This window comes from Nesoenas mayeri, assembly GCF_963082525.1.
Source record: "Nesoenas mayeri genome assembly, chromosome: 7".
Lineage (NCBI taxonomy): Eukaryota > Metazoa > Chordata > Aves > Columbiformes > Columbidae > Nesoenas > Nesoenas mayeri.
In genome coordinates, this window is record NC_137551.1 from 11807157 (window position 1) to 11819540 (window position 12384).

Below are 12384 nucleotides of genomic sequence, written 5' to 3' on the forward strand. Positions count from 1 at the left end.
CTTACGTTTTGTAGGGGCAGCTGTATTTAGGTGAGGGCTGCTCCTGACCTCGCTCGTCATGCACACCTGAAGCTGGTTGCAGGCTGCTGCCTGCAGAGAACGTCGAGTGCGTGAAGTGCCTGCAGTGACAACAAGTGGTTGTGCGAAATGAACCCCGGGCGATGTAAAGGAAGAATAGATTGGTGCCGATACTGATGCAGTGTTTGGGCACTGCAGTGTCTGGGCATTTCTTCTGAAGTCCTCTGGAAGTCTGTTGGTGCTGAGAGGACTTGGCACGTTGCTGGACATGACCATTATTTTGAGCTGAAGTGAGTGGGAGGACAGCAGCAATGCTCAGACTCTGTAAGAACAGAGGGCTCATATGACATGCTTTATATTCTGTGTTCTTCCCAGTTCACTGGCTGAGAACCTTATTCATTTTAGAACCTTCATATTTCTGTTATCTTCTCTGGTTTGGGATTTGCAGTAATGGCTATTGCTGTATCTCTGTAGATCTAGCTATACTGTAGAAGTTGTGCCATTATCTAAGTCCTCAGTTTGGATAGGATGGGTTTAAGATAATGTGAGTGCTAGAGTCAGAAATGTGCCCTAATTTGCTCTTCTGCAATGGAGTCTCCTCAGCTATAATGGAGGTTGCAGATAGTTTTGGATTGTCAAGTGCCTGGGTAGATGTTTACGGCAGGAGGGTTTGATATAACTTTTCACTTCTGCCCAGTATAGAGGAAAGAGGATAAAAGCTGGAGTGCTTGGCAACACTTGTGCCAATAGTAAGTTTGGGGCACATTTGGCTTCTGTTGGTCATTCCTGTTTGGCCTCATTTGGAAAACAGAAGTTCCAATGGAGTTTGGAACTGAATTTCTATTGTCCTCACTGAGAAACAGAGTTACCTTGAATAAGGTCACCTCAAAGGAGGTGACAGTTGTAGGACTGAGACCATTGTGTCATCTTGTTCATTTACTTAAAGAAGTAATCCTATGTTTCATGGCTTCTCTTAATCAATTTCACTTGGAATGGATTTGGGTACCAGGTACTTTGTGTTGGTTGAGTCAAATTTGGAGGCTGAGATACTGCAACTGAGATACTGTCTTGAGCACTTGATGTGTGGGAAAGTGGTGCTTGCTTCTGATTTTTAGGATATCTGCACAGATACAGCCAAGCTGTCTCAGTGTGGACTGATCCAGCTTTAGAAATAAAATGTGCCATGGTACAGAGGCAGCTGTCTTGGCTTTGTACGAGCTCGAACCAGCAGTTAATACATAGCTATTAACAGCTATTCTGTTTTCAGATCTAAGCTAACGGCTTTACTGCAGTCACCTGCTGGCCAGCATGGCACACCCTTCATCTGGGGAGAAGAGGGTGGACCTTCATTGTGCATGGTGCAGTGGCACAATGGTAAAGGTTTTGGAGAAGCTTCTCCTGCCATGTTGATGACTTACATTCAGTAATCCTAAGAGTATATTTAGATATTCAGTTTCCCACTCATCACTGGTCCTGTTTTCCCACAATATCCCTTTTCTAAATATAAGTACATAAAGTCATGGCTTTCTTCAAACAGACTAAGTATAATGAATTTGATAGCTGTTGTCCAAATAAAAATATGAAGCTTGCAACAACTTTACCCAAACCCATTTGTTGGTATATTCTGTGCATTCATATTTTTTATAAGTAGCCTTTTAAAAGTGCTACAGAACTTCTCTCTTTATTCATAGAATTACAAGCTTTTTGAAATAAAGATCATTTCATGCTCTTGTGTCTGCACAGTACATAGCACAATGGACATGCAGGCTTGGCTGGGCCTGGAGTTTTTACTGCAGCACAATTTTTCTTAGTCTTTCTGACCTGGGTCAATGCTGCGTGTGAGCTGCATTCTCTTGGGTATAAATACACCATGTTAAAAAAGTCCTGAGCGCAGCTTCCTTTCTGGTGTGTCGATATTCTTCTGGGAACTGATGGGGCAATTCCTTTCTCCTGAGCTCATGGCTCCTGGGTGAGCCCGAGGACAATGAGTGTCCTCATCCCTCTCTGCCAGCTGGAGAGCTGCTCCACCAGAGTCTGGTGAGGTTTATCATACCGTGCATCTTACCTGACCTACCGTCTGCTTTGAGAGATTTGAGGCCCTCTCCTCCTCTCTTCTAAAGGAACTTTGTGAGAATTCCTGCAATGTGATGTAGCAGCAGAATGGGTGCAGGTCTCAGGAGCTGAGAAGGAAGACGACCTTAATTTGTTCAATGCTATGGAAAACCTCTGGGATATACACATCTTGCATGCATAATGTCAGATTATTAATTTTTTAAAAATATTTTTTCAAATCTGAAAGTTGCATGCAACGTTTAGCAAAGGAACAACATAAAACTTGACAGTTTTGGTGGCTAGCATAGTTGTTGGAATAATATCATGCAAACCTTTTCCCAGTGGCTGGTGGAGTAAATGCGATGGGGATATCTTCCAGCTAGTTATCTTTTCTTTGTGGTATTTTATTTGAGGTTGCCTTCCATCATAGATAGTGTTGGTTAGCAAATGTCATTGGCTTTGTAAGCTGGCCATTTCCTTTCTACTCTAACAAAAAAAGTGTGGAGGTGACGTTGGTATTCATGTGCTTAGGCAAAATAGTGTTCTGGTTGGTTTTGCTTTATGTTCTTTAAAAAGAATAAATACAAGTTTTAGAGAAAAAATAATTCTAGAACTTATGTTTTTTTGGACAGAAAAAGTAAAACTGGCATGATTTACAAGTTTTCAACAAATGTTATCTACTCAATTGTCAACAAATGGATGGAAATTAATCTCTATGTATATATATATATTTTAATGCAGTTCAGCAGCTAAACCAGAATGTAACGCCATTCGCTTATTTTCTTTCTTACTGACATAAAAACCAAACCAAATTCAACTTGATAAGGAAACATGTCTCAGACACGCTCTTTAAAGATTTTCCTTTTTAATGGCATAGAAAAATACAAGTACTGGTTCCTAAAACACAGATCCAGAAAAGCGGGGCAGGTATCTGCAGACAGTCTCTCGTGAATGCTGCGGTCCTTCCTTCCTGTGTCTCGGAGGAGCTCCTCATTCTGTGGGCTTCATTCCTTCATTCCTGCTCTTGGGACTTGTGTCTGGGGCACTTTGGGAAATAAATCACTTGGCTTATAGCCATTTCACTTAAGTCCTTCTATATAAGCTGGAAACACATCAGCTAGAGAATTGAGTCTTTTGCTGTGCATATCCTAGAGTGTATTAATTAAAGTAGCATCAGTTTCAACATAACAGTTTCATGGTATCCAGTGTAACTCTCTGATGTTTATCATTCCAAGACATAGAACAAATCTTGCTTTTCTTAGTTTTCCTTTGTTTTACTAAATACTGCTTTATAATACCCAAAACACACAGCTATGGGAAAGCTGTAAAAGTACTTGAGCTGCCATCTAAGTGTTGAAAACCCAATTCTAGTCAGAAGGTGCGATGGGTGGCTGCCTGCACCTGAAGGCAGCTTAATCCTTTATTTAGAAGTATGGACTTCAGCACTTAGTTTGAAAAGTAAGAATGTGGAAGCAATAGTGACCTAAACTACCCCATTGGTTCTGTGACATGGGTTTAAGGTTGTGGTTGGGTGACCTGAGGAGACAACTGGATTATTTATAAAATGTGACCAAGCAGGGTTGTTTGTGCAAGCCTGCTGAGCTTTCAGTGAGATTTGTGAAGAATCTGTGGCTTGAGAAAGACCAAACCATATTTGTCTGATACAAGGAAGAAGTGACAAATCCTTAAGTGAACAGAATCTTTCTGGATTCCCTCTAAAATCTGTGATGAAGTGAGTTTATGTTCTCCATCATGTGTTTTAGGAAGTTTTCATCTTGGGACTGTAACAGTGCATTTCTTATGTAGATGTTTTGACTTTAGCATTTGGAGATGAATGGTATGTGTTTGGGTAACTTATACTTAATGAGCTGTTATTGCTATTTTTGTTATTACTGTTTTACCGGTAATAGTGTTATGTGAGTTAATGATTTCAGTGTGATTCTTCATCACTATCACGAATAGGCTGTGTCCCTAAAGAGATGGAAATGAAATGTCGTGGCAGCAGATGTGTGTTCCCGAAAACTTTAATACATGCTTTAAGAGAGAAAACTTCCCAGAAAAACAGAAATCCCAGTTCTGCTGAAATTGGGCTATTCCTTTGCTAAATGTACCTGTGTTTTCAGTGCAGTTAATTTATCACAAGAACCGTAGAGCAGCAACCTGTGTTGGTCTCGCGGCTACAATCCGCGCATGGCGTTGCCGCGGATTGTTTGTTTATGTGCTGAACTCCCAGTGATAGCCGTGTCTCTTGGCAGCCATTGGAAGCTGCTGTTATTAAAAACCCTACGTTTCTCATTAGAACAGCTCTATTGTACACATTGTTTAAATATAGATTACTAATGAAATGCCTTTTTATTGCTTTCCCAGTGAATACTTTCAGCGTAAAGTTAATTTGCAGTGTTATGTAAATTCTGTTTAACTTCAATCAAGTTTTTAATTATGTTTTTACCACAGTAATTCCCATTTGATTTGTCATCTCCTGTTAGGTATTTAACATTGCACAGGGTGGTTTTTTTCTCCTCCTTTTTATTTTTTCTTTCCCCCCCACTCCTGTTTTAGTCTTTGATGTCACCTGGAATGCATGTGCAAGCCCCATTTCCTTTCATGCAAGTATGATTTAATGAAGAAGAATTACACAAAGCCAGTATTGGAAATGCTTTGTTGTTACGGTATCGATTAGCAAAAATAAAATTAAACAGACAGAACTGCCACTGAGAAGACATCCAGCTATTTTGTTTGTTCCCTTTGCCTTTCAGTTGCTCCAGTTCAGTGAACCTTTGATGCTGACAGCCCTTGGATTTCATTTGAAATGTCAGTTGCTATTTAACACCTGATGACCACTCAGTCTGTGGCCACCCTGCATAGATACCCGATTGTCCTGGCAAATGTTTGCTCGCCCACTGGGAGGATAAATGGACCCTTTTTTGGCAAATTGTCAGCATATTAATCACTTGTGAGATAGGACTTTTCAGACAGCATCTCAGCTCTAGATATGTATTTTTCAAATCTTTTTTCTGGTGCAATGAAGTGGAAACAGTTGAAGTTGAGTCTATTTTGAGAGGTCATGGCAAAAAACCTTCTCCAAAAAGTTGCATGATATTTTGTATGTTTCTGTAGAAATCTTACATACATGTGAAAAGATGAGGATTGTTTTTGTACAACAGTCCTGTTTGGTTTTTAAATTAAAATACACAGGCTTTGTAGTGATTTTTGCTCAGAAATTTTTCATGCCTAAGTGGAAACTGTGTAAAGTATTCACGGCACATTCTGAATTCAGGTACACCTGAAGTAGCTCGGTTGGATCCTCAAAACTAGCAGCAAAATTTGAAATCTTAGCTTTGGGAACATACTGTAAAATACAAATTGTTATCTTAAATGACTTTCAGGGCGTTCTCATACTTGCAAATTTATTTCTGGAAGGCTGGGATTATAAAGAACTTAGCAATAGCCTCACTGTCCTGCTATTTTAAGCACTGAAGATATTTAGCTCCTGCTTTTATTAAAAATGTGGTTTTGAGTTAGTAGCAAAGTACTATCCATAGTATGCTTGTACACTTTTCATCCTCCGTTCGTGCTAGTATTCTATTATTGTTCTGATAATACTATCAATTTGCCAAGTCTCTTATAGGAATGAAAGGGGAAAAAATAATCGACATTCTCTCCTCAAAAAAAAAAATCACATTTTATATGTAACTATTACAAAGCATTTGATTGAGATGGGAATTATGTTAGCTTCTCATGGGAGTTATTTGAATTTCCACTGTTTAAAAATCAATTCAACTTGATGAGCAGTGGATTCAAGCAGTGGAACCTATTAGGACGATTTTGTATCACCAGTTGCACCCTATTTAATCTTTCTGTTGGGAGGTAATTAAATTGAACTCATTAATTTGCACAGGTGTTGAGTGTTTCCATCTAACTTGCCTTTTCCCCTCCCTCACCTGGCCACTGTGCCCAGGTGGGGCGATGGCAGGTGACACTCGTCTCCTTGCAGGGGTATAAATGCTTCTGCAGCTGAGGCCGAGCAGAAGTTTGGGGCTCTGAGCTTTTTGTGAGGCTGGCAGGCAGAAATGGGACCTTTCTTTTCTAATTGCCTGAGCAATTGTCTTTAATGACATAGCTATATATGGTAGTTCTATTTTAAGCTACATATGGGGTAGTTTGCTTGTGGTGGGTGGTGTGGGTTTTGTTTGTTTCTGTTTTTAAACAAGTGTCTATAAACATGTTAGTTTTCCCTGGTCTCTGAATGCGCTTGGTGCTATATCAATATGTTGGCAAAGAGATGCTTGCTTTTGGTAAGTGACTTTTCTGCATTGCTTTTGATGTCTAGGTTTAATTTCATTTGAAGCAATGGTATTTTCTTGAGAGAATTTAAAGCTGGTAAAAAGCCCTGGCGTCAGGGCTGACCAACTCTTCTTCTATGTCTACAAAAGCCCACAGGACTCCTCCCTGTTCCCAAGTGCTGTTGGTTGTGAGAAGGTGGTTTCTGCTGCCTGTGTGGATGTTTCAGGAGAAGGTGCAGCAGTGGCTGGTGCTCTTCAGTGTCCGATTGCCCGGAGTGTCTGCTGGCTGATGCCTGCAGTGTGAGCGCTTCTGTTCCTTGTGTGCAGCAGAGTCCATCTGGCAGGCAACAAACCCAGACAAGACCGATATTTAACTGAAAATGGCTAACAAGGTAGAGAAATACTTCTCTGTTTTAGCTCACTTCTTGTTGGTTAATAAAGAAGTGGTGTGTATTTAGCTAGTTTCTAGTACTATGGGGCCACAGTTTAATCACAAATAAGCTTCTGTTTTTCTTTTGACTCGGTCTATCCAAAATTTTGTTCTAGTTTAGAATGTGAAACTGAAGTCTAGGTCCAAGTTTGTGTGATGGCATCGAGAATTTTAAAAATATACTTGCTCCCAAAAACTCCTGAAATTGTTTGATCTGGATTTTGCTAGCATAGTGTATGTTCTGTTGCAGGGACACATAATAGCTTAGAGAAGAAAGGTCCTTTGGCTGATATTTTTAGCTCTTAATATCTTATTGGTTGCATGGGTACTATGAACTGAAGTGGCAGGGCTGCTGGATCCACCACATTATGCTGGGATTACAACACAATTAGAGTGTAAATCTCAACAAAAAGAAAATGTGGTTTTCTTCCCTTGAAATTAAGGTGAGGTCTGTAAAGTTAAGAGACATCTCAGCACCATGACTTACCTCTGTTAGACTGGTAAATCATTGGGGATGTTTCTAATTCATGCTCATGCACCTGAAATTGTAATAGGACGTTTCAAACATTAAAAGAAATTCACAAGGTGCGTGCCGTACATGACCAGAAAGTAGTTTCTCCAGTAAAACATCTTGTGGAGGTGACTGGTAAACAGAGATTGCTGGTATTTTTACAATATTATGTCGGATGTTGCTGTATAGGAGATGTAAATGCTTTTTTCTTTCCTTCTTCTTTTGCTTGGAAAACGACCTTCATAATGATGGAAATAAAATGGGAATCTGCCACCTTTATTTTAATACTCCAGAAATACGAGATACTTGAGTTCTTGCCGTATGATCCAAACTTTCTTGAATCCTTTCCAGAGTGAGTGAACTCTTAACTAGTTGTGTGGCTGTTTTTCCTATTTGTTTAAGTGGGTAGTCTAGTCTCGGTGGAGCTGGAAATGCCTGAATTCTTAAGCTCTTGTGTGAAGTGGCGAGACGAGGCCGAGCAGAAGGGAATGCCATTAGCAGGCAGTGACACCGGCAGCAGAGCTATTTAGACAGCTGCACGTGTCATATCATGTACTCGGGTCTCGGTCATGCTGCTATTTCTGTCTCGTTAGCACAATCACAGCATCTACTTTTTGCAGGCGTGTGTGTTTGTGTGCGCTCCTCTGCTTGTCTAGGGGTGCTTCCTTATGTGAGCGAGAGTTTAAAAAGGATGCCAACAATTCAAAGCCCAGTAACGAGCTGTTTGTTTTACTGCAGAGCTCGAGGCGGTGCCACCGAGCCCACGGCTGCCCAGGAGCTGGACACCTTGTCCCTTTGTAGACATTTTGAATTAGTACCGTAGTGCTCGTCTAGACTCGCAGAGGCAGCATTGCTTACCAAACAGTGCCGCTGATGTAAGGTGTTTGTATATAGCAAGTCAAGCTATTGGAATTTTTCAAGATGTCTAGAGGAAAATCCTCTGTCTACTGGCTGTTGCACCTTCCGTGGGCATGTATTCTAGATACTGTCTGCAAACAGGCTAAAACTCTGCTTGGAAGCTGAAAAAGAGTGAAAGGAGGAGTTTTCAGATAACCATCAAACTCCAGGAGAAGTAAATGTTGCTCAAAACTCATTGTGAAATTATACATTTGGTATGATAACTCAAAGCTGTTACAAATGGTATTATGCTGAACTAGGGAACAAGGAGGATAAAACCTGGTCTTTTGGCCGTTCTGTTTATTTACTTGTATTTTAAATATTTACCCATGCCAAGCCATCTTGTTTCCTGCACTTTGACTATATTTTCTGAAAAGTTCATGGTTTTGGTACAGGAGGCATATGCTATGTTTTATAAAAAAGTAATGTGAAAGTATTAATACGAGTTAGCTGTTGTGAACTTGCATTTTAATAAGGCTTATTACCTGTTCAGCTGCCAACACTCTCTTCTTTGTAAGGTATATTCATTGCAAAGACCTAAATTCTGTCCATTGTTGCCAATTCTGTCCTATGTGTCAGACACAGCTCTGACTATACCTGTGATTGTGCATGTGTGTACGTGTGGAGAAATGAGTCTTTCTGAAAGGAGAGTTCTTGTTGCATGCTCAGAAATACATCCCCAAGAGCTTTTTATGCCAGTTACAAATGCATTTATTGGTTTATGAATTTGCTGTGTGTTTACTGTTTGAAAAATAAGGCATATATTTGCTCATTTCAAAGTAACACTGTTAATAACAGCTTTCAATTTTAACAGAGTATGAGGCTCATAAAAGGACATAAGCCAAACATACTCAGTATATTGGTTTAATTATAATAATGTGGATATTCTGAAAATCTTTCACTTCATTCAAAATGAAGGAAATCGGAGTTAAGTTTGTCTGTCTCTGACCATCTGTCTTGTGTTCTGCAGGAACATATGTCATGCTTTGTTTATGTCACGGCTTTTAGCATCAGTATAGCTTTTTGTGGTTTAACTCTTTTCTCAATAGAGAAGTAGAGGAAGTTTGTTGTGTGTGTGTGTGTTTGTTTGTTTTTAACGAGATGAGATAGAGCATGCCAGGAGAAGCCTTACCAGGAGAGCAGTTGCTGTGGCCATCACAAAGACAACTGTCTCTGCTGGTCCCCGAGGTTCAGGTCTCTGTACCACGCTGTGTGAACTGTTGATGCAGTAGCCGCTCCTACATCTGCTGTCACGCTCCCTTCAACCTGCCAAGTTAACTGGTGCTCAAGCTGTCTGTTTTGCTGTCCAGAAACATTTGATCATGACTTAATCTAGGAAAGAAATATTCAGTGAGGATATTTGTGGTGACATAGTCAAGTGATAGTAGATGCTTTGAACCATGACTTCCTTAATCCAGTATTTGAAATTTTTCATGGAGTAGCAGTGTTGAACTGAACCCCAAGTTCTGTGTAGTACATGTTGTACTTGCAAAGTGAACTACAGGGGAAAGGTGGTTTTGAAGGAATTCAAAATTTGTGAGACAAGCTAGCCTGATGTCTTTTGATGTTGCCGCCTTTACTTCGGAAACAGTGATGCTGGCAGCAGGCTATTAATGCAAAGTCCCCTCGTACAGTCCTGTGCTGGTCAGGAGTGGGTGAGAGGGGATGGAGACAGCAGTGCAGGAAGAAGTCTCTGACAAGAAGACACAAAACCCCACTTCTAGTGCGTCTTTTGCAGGGTGATGTGTGTGTACGTGTGTCTTGGCTAGTGAGTCAGTGGCAGCCTCAGCAGAAAGGGCCAGTAGTCAGTCTGTGTGCTCTGCTTGTGTGCTTTGCGAGTGTGCTACAGGTGTCATGGGACTGAACAGGCATCCAGGTGCTGTCCTGCTCCTCTGCCTGCAGACAAGCGGCAGTAGCTGTGCCTCAGCTACAGGAAGGATAAGTGGGAGCCTCCACAGCCACTCTGTGTAAGGGATGGGAAGAACTAAACCCTCTTTGTTTAAGCAATTTGTGGAAGAGTGCTTTCTATGGAAATGTTTGTTTTCATGTTTTTGTCTTGGAAACCCTTGAAGCTTCCTGCAGGGTTTGGGTTTCTCTGTTGCTACTTGCTGTGCATGAAGGCAACAAGAGCTACTGTTGTGCCAGTCAGCTGTGATTCATTGTGCCTTCACCCCACAATGTCTAATATTGAATAGATTTGAAACCTTTGATACGTCTTCCTTTGTCGGTTTGTTTCCACGACTCACTTCCATTAACTTCCAGGGCTGTTGGGATCTCTGTTATGCTGCCGATGCCGGTCCCAAACACCCATGTAAACATGCCCATCACCGCTCTGCCTGGCTGCAGAATCGCATCCTCTCTGCACAAACACGCAGCTTACTCGGTCTTCTCCCTTGTGCCCCTTTGGATTACAGTTTCATTAAGGCCTCATGCATATGTGATATTTTAACTCAAATGGGCTATAATAAATTTCATCTGAATAAGCAGTACTTTTTATGTGTCATAAATTTTGCTGCTTCCTGTCCCCACTAATGTGCTTCCCCCCTTAACATTTCAGTTATATACTGATAAACTCCTCGACATTTAAATACTACTGCAGCAAGCTCGAGGTGGAGAAGTGGGTCATGCAGAGCTATCAAGAGAACCGTGACTTTTATAACTGGCTGAATAGGAAGCTCCCGGCTACTCAGACTTCTGTGAGGATGACTGCCATTGCTGAAAGGAGAGAAATAAAGCGTGCTTTCATTTCAAAAGCACTTTGCACACGAGTTAACCTTTTCAGTGCTCTGGCATGAGGTGGGTAAATGTTGTTGCTTAAGGTGGGGAAACTGAGGCAGGAGGCTTGCGTGTCCTGTTCTCCTGCACGGCTGCGGCTGGGTGGCCCACAGGCTTTGCTCTGCCTGGCAGCCCCTTCACCTGCTGCCACACAGCAGCTCTTTTTTATTGTCTGAGGTTCTGCTAGTGTGAAACTTCCCATGTTGTTACGTGGTAGCTGGAAAACGTCAGGTTGCCTGTTGACTGTCTCAAGTTGCCTGTGCAGGTTTGGGTTGTTCTTTTTGCTTTTCCTCCATGCCTCCCCCTAGCCCCCAAGTTCTTTTGTCTTTTTTTTTCCCCTCGTTTTGTTCCAAAATAGTTTTGCTTGCTGTAAAAAATAACTGATGAATTTAGTTTACAGTCCTCCAATGAAAAGTAAAATTTTTTTCACTAGAAAAGTGAATACTTTAATGATCTAAAAGAGAACAAAAATACTGTTTTTTCTGCCTTTTTCTTACCTCATCTTAGTAGACTTCTAATTATCAGTGGTACACATAGGCTTATCGCTGTAACAGGCTTATCAGATCCATTATGTACTATGTAATTGAAGAGTGACCCAGTGCATTATGGCTCAGAGATCCCTGCAGTACTGAATGATTGTTGGCGGCAGTGCAGAGGTCAGCTTAGAGGACTGCTGTTGTCATCTTTTGGAGCCTTAAAATGCATTGAAAGTATTTTATGTTTATGCACTTGAATATTAGATTATTTGGAGATTGTCCTCTGTTTTGTCTGTTGAGTCTCTTTGTGGTTTGTGCAAATTCAGCTTTATGTCTTTAGAAAGAAAATTCTCATAGATCATTCTTCCCTTTTGAAATGATGTTACTTAAAAAGCACATATGATCATTGCAAGGCTTTCTTAGTCTTGTATGCTAAAGGAAAGCTATAGAAGTCATTTGGTGAACAATTTTATCTGGCATTTTCGCCTACTAGTTGAAACCACATGATGTTAATAACTATTTACATAATGCCTGGAAACTGGTAGGCAAATTGTGCACGTGGAAACCTGAAAAGGTGGTGTAAACAGGCAAGTTGATTTATCCCGAGATGTGTGTTTTGACTGTAAAACTGTGTAACAGAAGGCTGGAAAAAGGTGTAATTCCTCCACGTTTCTTCTGACTCAAGGAGTTGGTGAATCGTGAGCTCTCTTCTAGAAAATGGATTTTTGTTTTTCTGAGTGAATCTGTAAAACCCCTTGTAATTGCTGTCTTTTGGCTGTTAGCCAGATAGTTTAGTTAACAAGCTTGATGGATTATCTTAAACAGTTGCTTTTTATGTTAATGTTGGATTTGGGATGTATAGTGTCACATAATTCACCTTCATGTCTTCTAAGTTCAGTTGTGTAAGGTGTGTTTAATCATATATCCACTTCCTAAGGTGAA